Source organism: Strigops habroptila, chromosome Z (genome assembly GCF_004027225.2).
Source record: "Strigops habroptila isolate Jane chromosome Z, bStrHab1.2.pri, whole genome shotgun sequence".
In the NCBI taxonomy this organism is placed as follows: domain Eukaryota; kingdom Metazoa; phylum Chordata; class Aves; order Psittaciformes; family Psittacidae; genus Strigops; species Strigops habroptila.
This window is the reverse complement of record NC_044302.2, coordinates 53,096,085-53,118,717: the sequence shown is the minus strand read 5'-3', so window position 1 is coordinate 53,118,717 and position 22,633 is coordinate 53,096,085. Positions and strand designations below refer to the sequence as shown.

At 38.8% G+C, this 22,633-nt stretch overlaps 1 protein-coding gene across 2 annotated transcripts in view; it reads right to left on the bottom strand.

Annotated features, from left to right (window-relative positions):
- Nucleotides 1-4,447, bottom strand: part of MEGF10 (multiple EGF like domains 10) — a 102,205-nt gene extending 97,758 nt beyond the window's left edge. For both annotated transcript variants that reach the window (XM_030512614.1, XM_030512613.1), the window contains exon 1: nucleotides 4,366-4,447. The gene's annotated coding sequence lies outside the window, so the exon portion shown is untranslated. The remainder of the gene's footprint in view (nucleotides 1-4,365) is intronic.
- Nucleotides 4,448-22,633: the final 18,186 nt, after the last annotated feature.

The window sequence follows — 22,633 nt, the reverse complement described above, 5'->3', positions numbered from 1 at the left end:
GCAGCCCTGACCAGCCCTGCTTTTCTACACCCTGCACCAGTTTCAAGCACATCCCTCCAGACCAGCATTGCCCATGAGAGACACCACCAGGCTGGGACAGGACTCATGCCTGCACAGCTTTACCTACACCACAAAACCCTCTGAAGTTTTCTTGTCCAGCCTGACAAATTCACCTGCTAGTCTGACGTCATGACTTCTCTGAGCCTCTCCTTGCCTTTCATGGTCTCTTCCCATGCCCAGCATTTCTTGTACTAACAAGATGCTGACCTCTTCTTCGGCAGGGCCATGGTACCAGCCCTCACTGGTAATACACTGGTGTTTCAGAGAAGCAGTTCTACACCACCTCCTGTTTGAAGACTCTCCCCTGAAAAAAAACTATTATTAATCCCTTTAAGTATTTGAATTTTCATGATTTTTGATGAATAATAATGACTGTGCTTGACAGCTGTTTTAACTAGTTCACTGTCCTTCCTTGTTTCTTATTGTCTTTTGTCTTAAACTTTAGATTATAAAAGGCAAGCTTATTTTTGCTATTGTTTTGTGCTGTTGTACAGCTCCTGTGACTGGAGTGGTGGGACACTAAAGCCATACAACCTACAGCTGTCAGAGCTAGTGCTTCCATTTTAAATATGGCACATTAATATGAAGTCTTTATATGCAAGGTTCTTTGCAGGAGTTAACTTGCATCCTTGAGTGTTCAACAAAAATAATTTTGTAGGTTTAGAAGAGTGGTTTTTTTACAGCAGCAGAAAAAAGACTGAATTTCTTCCCTGAGGTCACACAGTAAGTCAGTGTCAAAGGTAAAATTATGCTTTCTGCTTCCTAATCTATATTCTTTCATTGTCTTGCACATCAAAAGAGGTCAGAATTAGCACCTCACTGATGACTATTGGCTAATTTCTCTGACAATCAGACACAAAACAGAGATAAGAGATGAAGAGCTAGCTGTCTACATTTTAATATAAACCTAATGTGTACATCCAAAGGCATGAACTACAAATCCTTACACAAGCAAAATATCAATTAAAGATCAGACAGTTTGAATAGGTTAATTAACAAGAACGCTGACACAATCAATAAAGCTACTCTAGTAAAGCAAATCCCTCCCCAGAATACTCCTCCTGTTTTTCTGACAGATGGCTTTAGATGATATATACTTTTTGCCATAAGAAAAATCATTTGGAATATCAAGACACAGATTCTCCTCATAGATTAAAAAATAATGCAGTTATATCTAAGTTCATGATATGCTGATTCTAGCATATGTTTCAAATCTTTAAAGCAGAATATGAGTACCAATTACTCTCACACTCATCTCTTGATATTAAAATCAGGGTCAAATTCCATTGCTGATAGTGAGTTGGTAACATAAGTACTATACAGTGAAATCTGGTGCCACTGGCATCAATCATCAACAACGACACCACTTAATGGTAATAAGGATGTAGGAACTGTGACTCTAATTTCACTACACCACTCCACTCTACCTCCAAAGAAAGGCTTACAGTGGATTTTTACTGCTCTACTCTGTGTTCTATTTAAAAAATTAACATAGTGGATCACATGTTAAGTTATGGTATCACATCCAAGTGATACACATCCAAGTTATGGTATTCTCTATAGAAGAATCAACATACCTTTATTCTCACTAAGATTGTAGCACATATGCAAAGAATCTGTTTATGTTTTTTTCTTCCTCAACAACCATTGACTTCCCCCAATGAGAAGAAGTGAAAATACCTAGACAAGAAAAATGTATGTAGAGACACGTTGCAAATCTCCTGCCAACTAATCTGAATATAAATTCAAGGGATCCTTACCAGCTGCAGTCAAAAGCCCACTCCAAACTCTGTTAGATGTTAATCAAACTTAAGTATGTTAATCAACGGTTCCTGTTTTCTTTGCATAGATGAGTTAACTGCTTTTGTTAAACTGCCTTTGCCTCCCTAGGTGTATGCCCCCACACAGCAGAATACATCCTTTTATGGAAAATGAGTTTATAAGAATCACCAAACAACTGTTCACTTGGTCAAAATCTTCTGTTCACCTGCAGGGCAGGAACAACTTATTTAACAGTCAAATGTTTAACACTGTTGAATGTTTAACATTGGACAGGTCTACCTGAGAGGACACAACCCCACACCTTCAGCTGCATTTTGTTGGCATTAGCTATGAATGTTTTAGCTAGACCAGCTAAATGGTAAAATTTACGGTAAATGAAGGGCTAAAGCATCATGTTATTGAGGCAAAAGCAATACAGTTTCAGCCTACAGAGGGTGTCCGTGGGGAGTTCAAACTGGTACGCGGAGCCCTGCCCCTGGAGAACAGGGCAGACTTCAGACCTTTTCACCACTTGGTACTCGAAATAGGGGAACTCTGACAAAATGATTTCCAGGGAAATTAAATAGATAGCACCAGCTTACTTCACACAGGCCACTGAGCAGTCAGCAGTTGAGAATTTTTTTGCAAGATATGGATTGCAGTCACTGAGACACAGAAAATTCATTGCCAATCCTGTGAATGGCTTATCTTCTAGCAGACTATTAACACTCCAGACTTAAAACTGCACCATCTTAAGAAGCCAAACACAAAGCCATGCCTTCTCCACAGCATATTAACTATCAGTACTAGCATGATGCAACTGATCCACCTCTTGGGGGAGTGATACCATTTAAATTTGATTGTTTGACAAGGCCACATGGTGATGACAATTGTGAAAGAAAAATTAAATGAATTTTACTAGACAAGGTCCCACATTTTGATGCTGTGCAGGTGCATGACTTACATGAACAAACAAGTAGAAATGTGAGCCTAAATTACATTGTTTGTCCAGCTTATTAAAAACCTGCAGCACACCTGGCTGGCTGGCCTTTATGTCTTGAGACTGGAAATAAAAGTAGGCTTCCTAATACCATTTCATTTGTAGAGCCACTGAGTAGCAATTGATACAGATAATTTGGCCACATGAGCTGGTTTTTTCCTAAATTCTGTCTCCAGCTCAGACAGTTGCAAGCCCCTCTCCAATTCAAGAGGAACACACATACCTAATTACGTATGCTTTCCTCATGGTATTGTGTTATTGGGCACAAATGCCATTTAGGGGTGTTGACAAGGAAACTGAAGCCAGCTTTCAGTTTCAGTCTCACATCAGACATGCTGCTCAGTCAAGGCATCTAAGACTTTTCACCATAGGTCTGTAGCTTATCTGCTGGGAAACTCTCCAGTCTTGGCTTTTCTTTTTCTTCCAAGTTGCTGGATAAAATCATTTTTCCTAAATGGAGTCATTATGTTAATCTGCTTTGCAAACTGCTGCTGCCAAAGCTCAGTTACAAACCTGAGAAAGTATGCCATGAAACATCTCCAATACTGACAGCATTGGTCCAAACTGAGGTTTTAAACTTGCTCTATAACCACAAGTTGGTACTTGAGAAAAACTTCAGAGCTGTACACAATTCTGGGAAATACATGTCTGCTTGGACTACATTTGAGTACTCAATGACTAGCAGCAACATTCAGGTGATTCATAAGATTACCAAAAAGCCTGCATTCCTAGCTCATTCTAGGAAAAGCAGCTGCCCATTTTTCCTAATTGATTTGTGCCTACATTTCCAGATCGAGCCTACTTCTTGGCTGAAACGCAAAATAGGAAATATTTACACTCCTATAACTGTCGCCAAAAGAAAATTTGTACAGGATACCACACAACTGAGAATTTCTCTAGGCAGCTTCTGCTGAAGGACATAATGCTGGAAATAAGTCAAGTTATGTAACAGATGTGCATTTTCATGTGCAAGTCACGCTTATTTACACACATACACAAACATCTCTCTATAGCAGTATCTGCGCTCCATCCATTCTCTGTTTAGGACTGTCAAAAACTTTCCGTGAAAACGAACGGCAACCTTTAAAAAAAGATCTTTCCGCTGCTTTACTGAAGAGTCTGAGCTGACTCGCCCCGGGAGACGGCGGCGATGCGGTCTGGGGAGAGCGAGATGAGTCTGTCCGGAGCTCGGGAGCCCCGTCACGCACCAGCCTCAACGCGGAGAGAAACGCGGGGGCGCCCGGCTGCTCTGCAAAGGCGGCGATACCGGGGTACCGGACGAGGGGGCCAGCATCCCACCGCTACCCCGAGGCCACCTTTGCCCAGGGCAAAACCCCCGGCCCGCTCTGTCCCGCTCCGCTCCGGGGGCGATGTCGCCTCTGCCGCCGCCTACCCGGGTCGCCACCGCCCTAAGCGGGATGCCGCTGCGCTGCTCCGCCATGCCCGGCACCGCAGCATCCCGGCGCCGCACCTGCGGAGAGTGGATGGACGGCATGGGACGGGATGGAATGGGATGGGACGGGACTGGAGTGGACTGTGCCTACCTGTCCCGCGGGCGCCCTCACCGTCTGACCCAGCGCCGAGAGCCGCCGGGAACCCCTCCGCCGCTGCGCCGAGCGAGGGGCGGTGAGTGCGGAGGGACCGGCGGGGAGCAGCCCCTCCTCCTTCTCCTCCTCCTCCTTCTCCTCCCCCGCGCCCAGCCCGGCCCGGCCCGGCCCGCCCCGCCCCCGGCTCCGGCCCTGGCCCCCAGCCGCTGGTCCCGACGTCGGGGCGGACGGAGAGTGGCGGCGCGTAGCCGCAATGGTCAGGCAGGCAGACAGACAGACAGACAGACACTTCACCACTTACACGCTTTGCGGGGGCGCTCTCCGGCGCGGATGTTGCCTTCCCCCTTTTCTCCCGACGCTCTCCACACCCTCCAAAAATAGCCTCCCCTCCAGCCACTTGTAGGCAAAGTGAAAGCTACACAGGCGCCTCAGAGGTTTCTTCGTTCATACCGGAGAAGGATGGGCTCTTACTTAGCGGCTGACCGAAGAATAGAATAGCCAAAGCTCCTTAGGTCCCGCGAGCAGGAGACCCAAATCCTAAGAAAAATGTCACGTGCTCCCCTCCGGTACTGCTTGAGAAAGGATGGACACCGTCGCACTTATATATCTTTTTGCATGTTGGAGTTGAGATGCACGTTATTCCGCTAATATTTCGGGTTAGTCAGACCCATGAGCCTGTTTCATCACTAAAGTTGCAAGCATGGAGCACGGGAAGGAAAATGTCCTGTGAAACTAAGCAGCCACTACTTGTGTCCTTACACAAAAGAGAGACGAGAAGAGACTGACAAATGGCGTGTGTTTGTGTGTCCGTTGTAAGACAGCCTTTGCACGATAAACAAATGTCAGTATGTTTAAAACACGAAAAGCTATCACAAATAATGAGGACAGCAGCGAATCTACTGAATTAGCTTTTCAAGGGGGAATCCGCCCTGCATAACTGGATAAGTGTTATTTTGCCTATAGATGTATTTTTGCTCTTTGTTGTTACAGAAGAGCGGCTAGGGTCTATTGTTTATCGTTACTGATACCTCAGGCGGGGTGCGAAAACAGTGCGCAGGGTGCGCAGGACGGGCCGGGGGGGGCCGGGGCTGGGGCTGCGGTCCGATGTGCTGGAAAGCAGAGACACCTGCTGTTAATACAGGCGTTGTGAGGCTGAAGAACTTCAAGAACAGTACGGCAGCTACACAGCTGTAATATAATAGCTGTAATACTGCCTGTAGATAATATCTTCCGTTTACCAGAAAAAGAAAACGACAATCCAATTTTTTTTAAATTTTTTTTTTCTTTGGCAGATGTATTCCTAATCCCTGTATCTAACCTTATTAGGACTAATGGCAATTTTGCTCTGATCTCAAGCCTAAATGATTAAAAACGCTAAGAAATAGCACTAAGATGGTAAATAAAATATCGAGCTGATTCAAATTAAGTGTTCTAATTACAGCCAGATTTTTTAAGGCAATCCAGAACGAAATGGTAATTGTCTGCACAAGGAGTTGATCTAGCCAACTGAAGACCACCAGTGTCACTTGCATGCTTGTTGCTTAAATTTGGTTAACTTCATTATCCTTCATGGGAGCATGTATCTGCTTGCTCCTTCTCAGTGTGTGTGCCTTCAGAGTTACTAGTGTATTAAAGCACTACAGTTTCTCCAAAGCTTGTAATTTATTGTAAATTACTGTTCCTCCAGTTTTGATGTCAGAGAGATACATTCATTCTCAGATCCCCAATTAACTTCATATCAAATGAAAAAAATTGAAAATTAACAAAAAGTTATGTTCATATCAAATGGAAGTTACGTCAATTGTGTGTTACTCCTTTTTGACATCTCTGACAACTTGAACAACTTCCTCTCTTGTTTCTTTTAATCATTTGTTCATCTGTAATGTATGCATATAAATGTGTAATAGTAAAATAATATATTTCTATTTCTCATCCTTTTTTGCACTGAGAACAACATTCTTTTGTTAATTGTCTCATTTTCATTAAGAGAAATTGTGGAAAAATAAGGAGCTATGTTACAAGAACATGCCCTAAGTGTTCATTTGAGGAAAATGTAGGACATTTGTAATGGAAACACACATACTAGGTAGAAAATTAACAACCTTAGCAGCAAATGATGCAAAGAGAAAATGTTGTGCCAATTACCTGGATCACCTTTGATAAGGCATTCAGATGCCTTCCCTGTAGAGCTGTCAGCCCAAACCAGATGCATACATCTAAGAAGAGGTGTCATTCAGTTTTGTCTTGTGATTCTCCAATTGTGCAAATACCAAATTGTCAAGCTGGCAGGTGGCAAGTGAGAAATCTAAAGAAAAATATCTTAAATTTTGCAGGGATTTGAGTATTTGTAAGTTTTCCAGCAAGTGTTTTTTAAATCCTGGATACCTGTTTGATTTTGCAGTACATAGAATCATAGAATCACAGAACGGTTAGGGGTGGAAAGGACCTTAAGATCATCTAGTTCCAACCCTCCTGCCATGGGCAGGGACGCCTCACACATGGCACTCAAGGCTCTGTCCAACCCAGCCTTGAACACTGCCATGGATGGAGCATTTACCATTTCTTTGGGCAACCTATTCCAGTGCCTCACCACCCTCACAGTAAAGAACTTCTTCCTTCTATCTAACCTGAAAGAAATTCCCTTTTTTGTTGGTTTTTTGTTTGGTTTTTTTGGGTTTTGGTTTTTTGGTTGTTTTTTGTTTTTTTCGGGTGGGGTGCAGAGGGGAAGAGGGGTACCTCTTAAAACCAAACTCTTCAAAGTAGTCTGAAGCCAATAACCCTGTCTTACTGTCAGGATAAGAATTAGTTTAGAGATGCACAAGACAAATCAGGGCCAGAGCCCTGTTACATGCTCTAAAAGCCAGTTTCTACATCTCTTCTTAGTCTAAAAGTCCACACTGTTTCCTGGTTATTTGGAACATTATTCTCACTGATAACAAATGGAGAACAACAGCATGTTTTCATTTCTACCATCCTAAACTAATCTCCTTAATCAGACAAAGCTGAAAACACTGTTCAGTGAATATACTCAAAACCAATCTGAAACACCATTCAAGTGTCTCTATTAAAAATTATGAACCTGTAGAGGATCAAACATTATACTGATATGTAGTTGTCCCTAAAAGTTAATCATCAAGTTAAGCTAGTCATCATTAAAAAGGGCCATTAAGCTTATCAGTGGCGAGACACCTGTCTTGGGATGGGGTGGACTGGCCTCTAAAGTTATTTGTCCATCACTACTCACTAGCCATGACTAATCTATTGTAACTTTTAGACTTCTAGATAGGTGGCATGAGATGAAATTCACCCTATTTTGCATACTCAGGAACATGCTAGGCAATGTATCCAGATTGTTGACCAAAAGCAGACACTGAGCTGCAAAGTCTTTCTACGAAGAGGCTGCTATTGAGAGGTCATGATTCTCAACAACGAATTGCAGTAATCAAGAAGTAATTCCTGTTCTGAAAGAAGGAGAGAGATATGTGTCTTGAATACTGCGAGATGATAAAAATGCCTGACTTGTTAATGAAGCCTGAACACTCTTAAAAATTCTGAGGACTACAGGACAAAGAATGACACTTACTATGTTTGCACTTTGCTGTTGTCACTAATGCTATTCAATTCACCAAACAAGGCTTAATTTCAAAATACTCTAAATGTTTTAAAGTCTTATGATGCCCATATATGGTCCACATAATTTCTGTGTAAGCACAACTATTTCTGCACACAACACTCTGAAATAAGTAATAGCCAGTCTTGCTGTCTGACTCCCTAAGAAAAATGAATTGTATGACGATGTCTTTGATCTGGTTTCTCTCCAGTATGGAAAACTTTTAAATTAGTGTGTGGAACATCTGGCTTCTAGACACTGAGCAGAAATCACAGGGAGGGATTGCTTTTGACCGTATGAGCATCTCAAGGCCGTTGAGTGCACCCACAAGAGGTTATGAACACACGTAAGTGACACTGGGTAATAAAGCTTTGAAAGGAAGAGCATACATTCAGAAGAGGAAGGGTGTTAAACACTTTGCCTACTGAGTCAGAGTTATATAAGCATAAAATATGCATGTGTACAAACAGCAGAGGGAGTGTTATCTACAGATACACCTATCCAGTGTTTTACACTTCTCTTTACTACCCAAATTATTTGATCTGAAATTACCTAGCTGTGAAAACACGTAACGTGACTGATCCAGCTGATACATGGAAATACAACTGCATTAGAACACAAAATTTGCACTCACAGTCTGATTTGTATCTACAATTTCACACTGTCAGGATTTCAGGATGAGTTATTCCTCTGAAATCCTCTCAGAAAATGAAGTATGAAGGAGAGAAGTGGTGTGACTATGGGTTGCAAGTGGTTTCATCATTCTTTAACTTTGAAAGGATGGGAGCATGAAGTAACACTGCTGCATTCCCTGGGTGACTCAGGCATACACTGTTTTTCAGTGATAAGGGGAGTGCTGTTTGCTTTCAAATTGTAATTTCAGGGGAGAGGAAAAGTGAAAAAAGGGGATCACTGAAATCAGGATGATTCCTCTTGTTTGTGCTTTGGCCTTTAGGAGGCAAAAGTGAAATGAAGGGGTGATCACAGGCTGGCCCTAGACTTGAAAGTAAAAGATTCTGAGAGTGGAAACAGGAGACTGAAGAACAAAAGTAAAAAAAGCAAGGAAGCAAGTGGGGGAAAAATACAAAGACAGGAAGAAGTAAAAGCCAAATAATAAACAGAATTAAGAAGGAGAAAGGAATAAGCAAAATAATATGAAAGAGATGATGCAAGAATGGGTTTTGAATTGTTCTTCAAAGACATCCATCCTGCATTTCAAGACAGGCAATATATTTAACCACTTCTCATCATTTTATAACAAAAGTATTTTGGCCTAGCTCTGGGTATGAACACTGATGGTAATCCTGCTATGATATGTGATAGCAGAGAGAAACAAGACAAGTTTAGGGTTAAAAAGAGGTATGTGAGACTCTGAAATCTGTTTAATGCAAAAGCATGAAGTCCATTTCATTAACATTCAGTATTCCTGAATACTGAAAGACATGTATTCATTTTTGGAAGCTAAGCATCTTTTAACATACTTCATACGTTATTTTCTGTGCTAGATTTTAAACTAGTTTCTGTTGTGTAGAATAGTCACGTCAATGTAAGCACAGTAGGCTTGTGTAAGAAAGAAACTAGCTTATGCAACCAGCACAGTTGTGTCCTTTGGAGCCATTAGGCCATAAATAGCGCACAATCACTCACATAATCAGATGCGCCTTACCACATGTTGACTTGTACTGTTGAAAGTAAAACTATCATATCTTCTTCATTTAATAGCTGGGACTATGCCTGTAGTGTAACAGAAATAACTATCTATGAATTCCAGACTTCCACTAGAATTTGATTTTAGTTCATCAGAGCCCACAGATATATATAAAAAAAATACATAGTATTGTACATAAATGTTATTTATAATATTATATACGAATATATGTGCAACATTTCTGCAAAGAATGTATGTCCCTATCAGTGCAGCATCCATGTATTTCAAATATGCTTTTGAATTCAGAGTTCTGATACAGAAAAGGAATAAAATACAGTATCACTTTCAATGAAATAGCTACTTAAACACCACCTAACCACATACAGAAAAGAAAAACACACACAATTAAAAAAACAAAAAAACCAAACCAAACAAAACAAAAACAAAAAACCCAGACAAAAAAAACCCAAACTTTTTTGGTAATCTCCTACTTTGAACCTCTCAGTTTAAAAGTATGGCTCTGAGGGTACTTCTTAGTTAAAATCCCCCTTTTTTTAAGACAGCATCATGTAAATTAAGAGACCACTGAGCAGAAAGAAATACAATAGAGTACCATCATGGCAGAAAAAAAGAAAAATACTTAATTTTTCATCTCACAGTTTCCCAATATAATTTCTTTAAAATAGGTTTTATGCTCATTACAAGTAAATTTTGGTGCTTCGAAAAATGACTGCACTAGGCTCTGACAACCTGCCACTTCAAATTCTTGAAGTTTGATAATAAAGTCTTCCAATGTAAGTTTTTTAAAAAATGCTTCCTCTCCCGCATCAATAATTGTAGGTCTTCAGCCTGATAGATTACACATGAATGAAAAAAAATATATGTAAAAGTCAACCATACCAAGATAGAACTCCAATCCCAGAAAGTAATTTTCATTTGCATGGTGACAAGAGATGAACCTCTGCTCACTGTAGTTAGAATCACAAAATCATCTGGGTTGGAAAAGACCCTTAAAATCACAAGCAATAATTAAATGTTGTCTGCCCAATTACAAACCACGGACTTCTTGCATGTGAGACAAATGTGATAACCACTACACTACAGAAATGCTCCTTATCTACTTGCTCTCATACTCTGGAAGAAGTCCCTCTAGTCAAAACAGCTATGGCATACAATTTTATTTATTCAATATCTAGTGTGAAACTATAATTTATCTTGTTCAACCATTATATCCAACGTGTATAAGTGGAATATATTATTTGTTTGAGGTGACAGAAATAAGCTTTAAAAGTTCGCTGGTGTGGCTCTCAACACAATTTTCAATACAAAACATGAAGTTAGTGTTGCCATACCTTCATTTAGATTCCACTAAGGAAAAAGGAAGGGAAAAAAGCATTCACATAAATGAAGAGCCTTATTTAAAGTTGGATCTGATTTGTGTAAGTAACATTTAAACAGTTAATGTTTGTCACACTACATAAAGGCAAATGATTTTTGTGAACCCCCAAGAAGATATAGTGCTTCTCTTGCAGGCTTTAGTACCTTATAAGAATACAAAATTAAATTTTCCAGTTCATTGTGACCTCTTGATAAGGTAGATCTCATTTGCATATGGAAGCAAAGGAAACTGAGATTTGGTGTCAGAGGTATTCATGTAAAAATCTTGACATACAACTCCGCTACTAAACCTCCGAGGTTGGCATGTTGAGTAATTTAACATTAAAGAGAACTTAGAAAAGAGATAAATGAGGCAAATCTGTATGTAAATTGACTGTTAAGAATTTCTTCAGTTTATGCTCCTTTTTTTTTTTTCTTTTAAATCCAATCTATTTTACAAAAAACTAAAAACAAAATAATAAATTGCACCCTTTTAGACAAATTCATCCTCAGAGTTTGGAGCAGAAAATTAAGACGTTCAGAGGCTCATAAAACTAAGCACAGTTTAGATCAATCACACCTCTTATGTGCAGCAAACAGAAGAAAAGCATCATGCAATTATGTCCACAGTCTCTGGAGCCCTGTGTGCTGCCTGGCGCTGAATGCTGCCCTACCAGCTTGCATTGGGAATTGTCAGAAATGCCTCATGTCTATCTCAGAGTTTAAATATAAAGATTCTGTAGCATTTAAAAGAGTGGAGGGTTTAATTAACCCTCCTTAGACATTTAGTGCTTTCTTATATTGTTTTTTAAGAAAATTCTTTTTTGAGATTACTTCTTTTGAATTGCAAATTTAGCTTAAACAGCTTATTAGTCTGCCTTACCAACAGGATATTCTTCAAAGTTAATGCAAGCTGTATTAGCAGCTACGTTTTCTGGCAGAGCTGGGAATTTGAAAGACTAGGAAAGCCTTCCAGGCTAGGAAAACAGATGTGGGAAATAATGCTATCTTCTTTCCAATGTAATTCAGTGGCCTGAAGTTCAGCTGGAAGCCACTGGTTATTTGCTACCAGCACTTTGATTTATCTCAATTCCTGAACACTCATTTCATTACGGAGTTGTGCATGTCCTGTTTTTTAACATGGTGGGCATCTGGAAGTGTGGCCTGCCCCCATGAATGCAGTCTGTTAGGGATGGTTGTATTGCAAAGGGTATATGGAAATAGGATTACCAAGAAAACACGCAGATGTCGCCTGCAGTTCCAAGACATTGCAGATGTGTCTGTGTTTAGCACAGCTCCCCTCTACTACTGCACACATTGATATCTAAGAAGAGAGAAATCAATAAGGCAATTGTATTTGCAGCTATGTAGTCTTGCTAGCAAAATCCCTATGTTGTTGAGGGCAACAGATCGAGCACAGGAGCCCCAGACTGGACACAGCAGCTCAGTATGTATTTATAGCATTATTAATTACCTTTGGGTTTTATTTATGGTTGGTTTGGGGGTTTTTTCATTTTTTTTTATGATGTAGTCTACCCTCAAATCCCACTGCAAACTAGGCTACAACCTTTGCTTCCTTCCACATAATAAAGCAGAAATGACAGATTATTTTTACACTTCAGCATTTGAAAGATGCAGAAGCTGATGTGGTGCCTGTTAACGTGTGGTCCATCAATCACGTTATAGATCCACAAGTAGAAAAGGCATAACACAGTAGGAGGGGAACACTCACATGGTACTTAACTCTGTAGTTCGCTGAATAGTCTCAAGAATTATTGCAGCCACTCCGGACACTGTAATGCATAAACATAGTGAGCAAAGTAAATGAAAACCAGAAGTCTTAGTGGCAAAGGAGACTCTTTCTGTAGGTTTTTCTATGGAAAAGGAGTCAAGACTATGGTGCAATTTTAGGCACTTCCAGAGAAAATATCACTTCATATCCATCAGTGCAATCAAAAGCATCTAACAGAGGTAATAATGTCAGCATGAATATGTGTTGAGTTTTAGGTTCACCTGCCAAACTTTAAACTGAAATTGTTCTCCTCTGCCTTTGCAGGGCACAGTAAAGAGCCTGCTGTTTGAAAGGCACAATAGCAATGTAACAGCGATACTGTCTCCACACTTTCCTTCTCTTGGCCACACTCTCGATGTCAGTTTAGACGAGGCTAATGTAAGGCTATTCAGGGTATGACTGAACAATATCTTTTAAGCATTGTGTAGGTGTAAAGCAGCCTATGCACATCAGAATAGAGCTTTGTAAATGGCATTGTCTGTAATGGGATATATTGGTCTAAGCAGAGCTTCAGATGAAAATGAAAATTATTAGCATGCAAAAATCTGCCTAGGCCTACCCCAGTGATGTATGCACAGCCCTGAACTGATGACGAAAAAGATTCCTTGATCCCTGTACCTTGCTAGGGGACTAATCAAGGCAACAAGCATGGGTCAAGCACTTGCAATAGCACTTGCTTTGTAAGAACACCAGCAGTGCCCATGGACTCCAAGACTCATTTTGGCCCAGCCTTTTTCCATAATGTTACCAGAAATCTGAATTTTAAAATGTCCTGGTCCTTTGGGCTGTATAGCTTCCAAAATGGACCTTGAAGACCTTCCTGTCTCACATGGAAGTCAAGGTGAAAAAAAGGTGTTTGAGTGCAAGAGTTCTTACTTTGAAAGACATTTATTTAGCATTTTGATACCTATGGCAAAGGACAGTAACACAGCTTTAGTCTCAGTTCTCTGCAACAGCTTATGAACAAAATATTGCTACTGATAAAGAAATATATTAATGCTAATAAAACCATTGTTATGGTGAAGCAGAAATGAGTCTATAGATAGAATTATACTCTGTTAAGCAGCTATTTACATTTGACTTTTACAAAATGAATTTTCTCCTCTTGAAATATCTGAGATATAGTCTTCTACTGATTAAAGTTCTTGTGGAGAGATCTTTTAAATTAAGACAAGACTTTTCAAACCACCAGAGTTCAAGGAGGGCTCTTCCTCCTTCAGAAAAGTTTTCTATGCCATACAGCATATAAGAAGAACAGCTACTTCTTCCTAAGATGTTTCTGCGCTTTACATGAACAGTTTCTATTGAAACCTCCACCTTTTTCATGCAGTTCATTGTTAGCTTTCCTGAAACTGGATGTCCAGAAAGAATGATGATCTACTCTCCACAAACTAATATTTGCAAATATCTAGACTTTTTCCAGTTATAAGGCATACAACTCATTATAGTAGTATATATTTTTACAATCAAATTGGTGAGGTGGTGATATTTTGCATAGCTCAATATATTTTCAATAGAATAACATGTTAAAAAACTAGCTGAGATTATGAAAGGAACAAAGGTAATACTTCTGCAGCTTTATTATTTATTACGAATTTTTCAGAGATAACCTAAGAGTAAAGTTTACAAGTATTCTTTCTATTATTAAAAAATACTTGAAGGTTAGAAAGAAACAGTTAGGTTTATGGAAGGGATATGTATATAAATCAGATTGTCTTAAAATGATTTTTTTTTTTTCTTCAGAAAGTAGGTTTATATGTTAGACTGTTTAAGATTCTTCATTTAAGTTTCAAAAAATTTTTGTGATAACCTAGCCAGACTCTCAGCTAGATACCCCTTGCATGTTGCACAGCACAGGAAGCTGTACATACTCATAAAATATCTTTCAACATAAAACAACACATTTTACAAAAAATAGCACACATCCTATATATTGTATTTTGAGTATTTGGATTATTTTTTCTGAATTTCACTATCACCTTTATACATTTTAAATTAAATACAAGCAGATTTGACCTAAAAACCTCTCTATACCATTTACAGCATTTTCAAACTTCTGTTAATGTTCAAAGGACCTAATTATAGAAGGTCTTGAACTGCTAACAACTCCATCCAACACTAATTACAGACAGGTTGTAGCACAGTTACCGAAATGTCATACTGACAGATTTCAGTCATGTTTTCTTCTAACGTGTCAAAATCATTACTTCTCTTCTGCATTAGAACTTAAATGGATAAATGGGTGCAAATGTACTTATGAAACCTGAAATTTGTTTCAGAGGCAAAAATTATGCCTTCTTTTCACAAATCCACTCTAAAGGTCAGGACAATGCAACATTTTCTGAAGATCTCTTCATTAAATTTCCTGTTATGTAGTTCTACATCATTCTAAAGGAGTTGGTTCCTAAGCCTTTGACAGAATATCTGACAGCTCAAACCTGAAAGATATTATTGGCATCATTCAATATTGATAATATGTGCCCATTAGTACTATTGATAACAACACTAATTAACTATTAGTACCTAAACGTGCCAGTTAAACTCTCATTAGGGCAAATTCCCCACTGAGCTCTACAACCTGCTAGGTATTCAGTGCACTTTAAAGCAAGTTCACGTGCCTCTACTCTGTTGCTGTCATTCTCTTGTGTGGAAGGATAATCTGAGAGATAGTTGTCAAAAATTAAAAACAAAATAAAAGGATCTTCTTTCTTCTCATTCATGCACATGTATACCCACCAACCCATTTCCTCTGGTCTCTTCCCCTTTGTTTTCTTACATTTGCCTGTCAAGTTCCTCTGGGATTTCTTGCCTCAGTATGTGGCTTCCACCTGAGCCACAACCAGACTGTCAGTTGCTCACTCTGAAACTGTAGTTCTAATTTGAGTGTATATGAGAAATAATGTCAGCTATCAGAGGCTACTTGGTTATTGTTTCAATCTAGGGCAAACCCCTGAAATGTGGGTGCAAAATTAGCATGCATGGGATGTGGCATATGAAATAAGCACCTCCGGTATTACCGGTATGTAAAATGCAACAACCAACACATACTATTGGAAGCATTTCACAGGCTGGTCTGGTTTTGGGCAGCATGCCCTAGTTAAGCCCTACTTTCACCTATATATAATTTTATATATATAAAAAATAGATATAATATATATAAAAATACATATAATATATATAATATATATAATATATATAATTAAAATTCTACCTAAACACAGTCCACCTAACATCCTTTATACTTCTCTGGGTGCTTTAGGTATACTTAATTCATCAAGAAACACAGCTAATTGTTTATGTTGCATGGTAAAGACCAGGATTCGTAGGTCTTTTTTTTGCTGGAACAAAATCTATTACCTGAGATTTGTGTTGCTGAGTCTTGCTGAGCATTGAAAGTTTTGTGGCTAGCAAAACAGAACTACAGCCATGTATTCATTTCCTTCCCAAGTAGACAAGGAATATCATTACACAGGCTATGAAACAAACTGTAGTGATATTAGGGTTGGTTTGCATAGAATAAAAAAACCAATAGAGCAAGAGTGCAAGGAGTGGCATCACTGCCTCACTTTTGTGACAGGATTTTGTTAAAATGCCATGAGTGACACTCAAAGGTGTCAGAGAGCTCCCCTTTGCCCCCCTCCCCATCCAGCCCTGGTCCCAGCAGTCAGAAGCACAGGGGCTCAGTAGGTGTGATGCTGAAAGGTGCTCAGAATACTGCCTCCTATTGAGAGTCTGTTGCAGTAGCAGAAAAAAGGGTACACGGCGCTTTCAGAAATTACTAGCAGGGCCCTTATTTCAGAACTGAATTGAAATAATCCATATTAGGTTCCTAAATATCAGGAGACTAGGTTGGCAAAGCCCTACTTGAGGATCTACTTTAGGTCCAGGTCAATGTGATTCAATCTAATCCGTGTTGTCGGATACATACATGCCTATATATATATACAGGTATAAGCTGAGAGATGGCTTCTAGCTCTCTGTGAATAATGGAAAGATGACACAAAGTAGTGAAGGTTAACAGCAGAGAGTAAAATCTATTGGGTTTTATTAACTTTTCAAAGACGAAGTCATAGTCTTGCCCCAAATACATTCTATCTCCTATGCAGAAAATTAAGGTTTCTGAAACAAAATCTCTATCTTTCAGGAGCTAGCATAAATTACTTACTTTCATATGCATTATAATAATAACCAGCATGCAACAATATGAGGGCTTTTACTACAGGATTTTAAATGTTGCAAAATCAAGCAGAAGCCACAGGGTGCCGCTATTCTCACTGTCAAATAACCAACATTCTCTGCATTTTACTTGCCCAATACATTTAGGACATGAGGAAAAGTTGTAATGATATCTGGAAATGAAGTAAAAAGAGCCAAGGAATGATTCTGCATCCTGATGACTCTCCTTGAAGAATTACTAGGTACATTACAATTGCTTCACTGCAATCAGACCCATTAAAAAGGAATGAAATTCAGCAAGAACAGAACAGAAGGGAGTACAACACAGAGATACAGCCAGACAAACTCCAAATAGCTCTTTCCTTCTTTCCACCCCATCATCACACAAAATTCTGATCAGATGCTTTAGTCTATGGTGTAATTAGTGTGTACCGTATTGAGACAGGCTCTTAACATTTTGAAGTTGATCTACCAAGATCATGGTGCTCCACCTGTTATGGTATTCTGCACAGACTTCTCACTAATTTAAAATCTGTCTCATTCTTCAGCTGCAAATGCCTTTTGGCAATCTTCTGCTTCTGTACCTGTGAAGTGTATGAGCTTAAGTAGTTAATGGCTCTTTCCAGTACTTGCTTCAAGAAAAACTGGTCTGCACTGATTGGTTTATAATCCATAATGAAACGGCCTTGGCAGAAATTAGCTCTCCTTGATCAATAGAAATTATTGATTCTTTTGCTTTGTAAGGAAAGTTGTAAGTACCTTGTTAAAAAAAATTATAATGCTTTGGAGTTGCTTCTTGTAGTAACCCCAGAGTGCTGAAGTGCCTGCTGAAAGGTATGCTGACTTTGCAATAGCTTGCTGTGATAATCTTCAAGAATAACAGATTCTCCAGGATTTTAGCAGCTGCCTTGCTGCTTCCTTCTCCATCAGCTGCTGTAGAAACATGACAAACAGAAGACTGACCTACTTTGGCTCACTGTAAATTTTTATTTAATTATTAATTTCTCTTGGTTTTTTATCTTTTTTTCTCGTTTTTTTATCTTAGTTCTTAGCTAAGAAGAACTTTTTCTGATGTTGTAACACATGAATGGAAACCAAACATCAGCATTTTGCATAGCAATGCAAAACCAACAGCAAGCTAAATAAAAAATAATACAGTATTTCGTGTACATCACACTATAAAGTTACCCAGACCTCCAAGCCTATTAGGTAAATGATAGAGTACTACTACTAATAATAATTAAAAATAAATAACAATAACCTATTAGAGTTTCTGTGTGCACACCGTTTCACTCTTGAAAGAAATCAGGAAGATCAATCACTGTGAAATGTTATGCCACTGAACTAGAGTGCTTACTATATTAGCAGACAAGATCAAAGTATCACTAAGAAAGGATGGACTGTAGGTTATTTATTCCTTATTTTAGTACATATGGTATGATATTCAATAGATTTATCAGCCAGATTTAAAAGAGCAAGCTTTCATAGCACTTAGGCTCACTTCCTAGATTTTTAAGGAGTGTATGTGGTAATTCTTACTATACAGTTATCATTATATAACACACAGAAAAACACCAAACAAACAAAACATTAAAAAAAACCCCAAAAACCCAGAAACAAAAAAAACCCAATACTTAAGGAAAAAAAAGAAAAATCTAACTGATCTAGAATGGCCTAGTTTTAAAGTGATCTGATTTTCAGGCAGTCTGTTGAATGCATTGTGGAAATCACTCTTGAAAACCTCCAGTAGCTCCACAGAATTGAGGAATTCCTTGTTGTGACACAGGAAGTAGGGTTTTTAATCAGTAATGGATAATGATTAACTGTAACATGAGATATCCACAGGCTCCTCATGAACATCTGGTGTATCAATGCAGCCAGTGCAATTTCTGAAGATTGTAAGAGTTTGAATTAAAAGATTACAGAAAAGCTAGGAATGAAGTAAAACTGACTAATATGTTGTGCTGAACCTATGTTAAAGCCTTATGATGTCAAAACATTTTTAGGCTTGTCTTTCTATATAACAATTTCAAAAGGATCAAGCATTGGATAGTACATCAAGTTTGCAAATGCATTTAAACTTTCACTTCAGCTTAGGCTACTTTCTGCTACTTCAACAAGGACATGAATATTTGCTGATAAAATGTCAGGGCGAGAAGGCTCAACATGAAAGGAAAATTGTGAGACAGCTACAAACTTCTGCTACATTGCCTAGATGAACTGAAGTATACAATTAATTTGTCTCAGGAACAGATTATTTTATCTTATACTGCAAAATTACTTTTCACAAGATCACCTGCATTACAGACTGAGCTGTAAATAGATTTGTTGTATAAAAACCATTATAAAGCTACTGTACAAATTCTGAAGTTGTGGTAAGTAGGCCCTGCAGGTCGCAATAGGAAAAAAAATTAATCCTTTTGTAGCTGTAATTTAAAGACTGTTTACAAACACTTTTATGCAAACAGTCTAATGTTAGTAGAAGAAGAAAGTAACACAGTACCATCTGTTCTCTAATATGCAGTGTTAGAGCAATATTCATGGGACCAGTAAGTAAGTTGGAGCTCAGACTATCCACAGCTAGTCCAAAGAGAAGACAGCAAATGGCTAAAGACACTTTAGTCACAAGTAACAGTGCATAAAAACCCTTGCTCAAAGAGTTGGAGTTTTATAGCCAGAATATCTTCTTTCACAAAATAGTTTTCAGAACTCTTCCTATTTCTGTTTACACGGCTATTGATTTAATATTTTTTACATAAAGCTGACAGCATATCATGTGTCCAGTTAGTTTCTGAAATACTGAAAATAGTTGTTTCCAACACAAATAGGCTGTTCTTGTAGAAAGTGTTTTTAATTAACTGCATCATTGTCTTGAGCAAAGTTGGGCTGAACAAACCTATACATGTGACATGATGAAAATAATAGGCTGATGACATTTTATATACATTAAGAATAGATGCATAAGAAGCAAGACTGCATCTTTCCTCTTCTCAAGGACAAAGAAAGGCTTTTGCAGCAACAAAGCTGTAAATTGGGATCTCAGACAAGAATCTTGGCTCCACAAATAAATATGAAAGACCATGGATTAGAGATATTGTATGACAAGATCTAGATATACCAGAGAAGTAACAACTGAGAGAGAGGTCTAAGTTGAAGAGTTTGCCCAGTTATCGGCCTGAGTAACACACAATATGGTGACATTCCACAAGAGACAGAGGAAAAAAGGTGGCAGTGAAGAACCAGAGGGAGATTAGTGTTGTTTTACCTCAGCAGAACTAACAACTAGACAAACAAACAAACAAAAAAAAAGTACTAAACCAGCTGCATTTTCATTTGGACAGCAGAGAGAGGTCCAGAATAAAGAATTTTCAGTTTAAAACAGTTGCTGAATCAGTGTTGGAGAATCACTCACAGAGAAACAAGTTGTTGAGAAAGAACAAGGGAAAACTGTGGAAACCTTCCTCCTTTATCCATTTTCAACTTGCTATGGCATGCACACTTGATAAACACACAAACTGATTAGGAGTCGAACAGCCTGATGCTGAAGGAATGATTAGAAAACAATAAATTGTTTCTCCCATTCTCCCTTATGCCTAATGGAAAGTACACAATCTTGCTGAATACTTTGGGATGAAATCTTGAATTTTGGTAGATCGAAGCCCATGCTGAGTGTATGCATGCTGTCTTTTTAAGCTGTAGGATCTCCAGTTTAACCTAACAGTTCAAAGAAAGTACTGAATGGAGTCTCAGAAATATTGTTAAAATTAAATCAAACAGAAAGGATAGGGGGTTTTGATATGTCTGCATTGATTAGGAATAGAACAAAAAGTTCATATTTGAGAGCATCTGTGCACAAATTAACATAGAATTGCTTTAACTGGGCAATGGTGCTGAAATAAAGTTGCCATCCTTTCTGGCTATTTATTTTATGAATATTGTAGGGCAGCTGATAAAGCATGATGAGAAGCTTTATATCAGCAGTAATAATCAGATGTCACCATCACTGTCACCTTACAATTTTTATGCCATAGGATCATAATTACAGCAAAACCCAAGGTGCAAGTTAGCCCATCATGTGTCTCTCTGTAGTATCAGACACAGTACTGCCTTGCATGCTAGGGAGATACTCATTATTGGAATTTTAGCTTTGAATACTGTTTGAGATCAAATCAACTCAGTGATCCATACAGCATACCATAACTGATTTTTGCTGCCATCAAACCAAATCCTTGAGATGTCTAGACAATGAAGATCATATAGCACATTTTTGGTAACACAAGCTTTACAGAGAAAGTCAGAGACCTCATCTATGAAAAAATCATAGTAACATGTTCAGCTAGATCACATTACATTGAAAAGCATAAAACCAAAAGCCTTTTCATCTCAGCATTCCAATAGATAAGGAGTCTACCTATATGGCTGTCTCCAAAGTCAAGAAACAGAGGAAACCAGAATGGGCTGAACTCATGCTAGTCTGCTGCAAGAGCCAAACAGCATGTTTAAAGCTTGTCTGGGCATCCATAGGCTAAGGAAACTATTACAGAAATGTCCATGAACCTTGCAGCTAGCTTCTTCATTTCTAGTCTCCCTGACCCAACAATGCATTAATGGTCCCCCAGATTTCTGCAAGAAGGCATCATCACCTTGCGATCCTGGCACACTAAAACTACTGCCAAAAAAACCCCACCCAGATTTTACAGAGGAAAGCCCAAGTAAAGGACCCAGCATAGAATGATGAGACACTTTTCCATGCCTGTAGGTATCTACTTCAGAAAAGAACAGTAAATCCACAATATAACCATTCTCATGCCTTGGAATAGTTCTACTGAGGAGACAGGCTCAAGATGGATTTTGAAGTTGGACACTTTTTCTTTTGTTTGTCTTCCATCTTGGTGTTGAACGGAAAAACTTTAATCATAAAAATTATGCTTGTCACATCCCTGGACCTGCAAGCCCCTTTTGCAGTTAAAACATATAAATAAATGTGGTTTGTTCCCATTCCTTCATTTGAAAACAAAGGACATGTTCTTTTTTTCAGAGAAGGTGCCTCCGTGCACACTCCCTAGCTTAAGTACTCACCTGCGCATACTTAGCATTATTCAGAAAAGTCCTAGATTTTTAGTCCACTGAAAAATTGAAGAGTGCAAGCTAACAAGAAAATAGTATAGGCACTTGTGTGCCAATACTTGGTGCTGCTGTGGCTCAGTTTAGCTTAATGGCATGCCAAAACCCAATAGCTTCACATGGAGGCAGCATGTGTGGGGCTGGAACAGAGCTACGGCTCCATGGTGCAGACAAGACTGAGTGACACATGCACAGATTAAGTGCTGAAGCACTTTGGGAGGGGATGTTTGTCTAGTCTTGACAAGCATAAATGGAATAGTTGAGACTACACCCATTCCCTCCTAAGGATCGTGATTCTGCATGGTGTCTTAGTGACTACAGTTTGTATGACTCAGTATTTTTATTACAAAGTGAAGTACACATTCAATGAATGTTTTGCTGTATCAGAGTTAAACTCCACATCGGTCCTCTATATCTTGCAATTTTAAGTTTGTCAGTTTTTAATTGATTTCAGATCAACACAAAAGAGAACGTTGCTGCTGTTAAGAACTGGCACAAAACATTTCTCTAGAAAAGTCCATGGCATCAGAGGGGATGG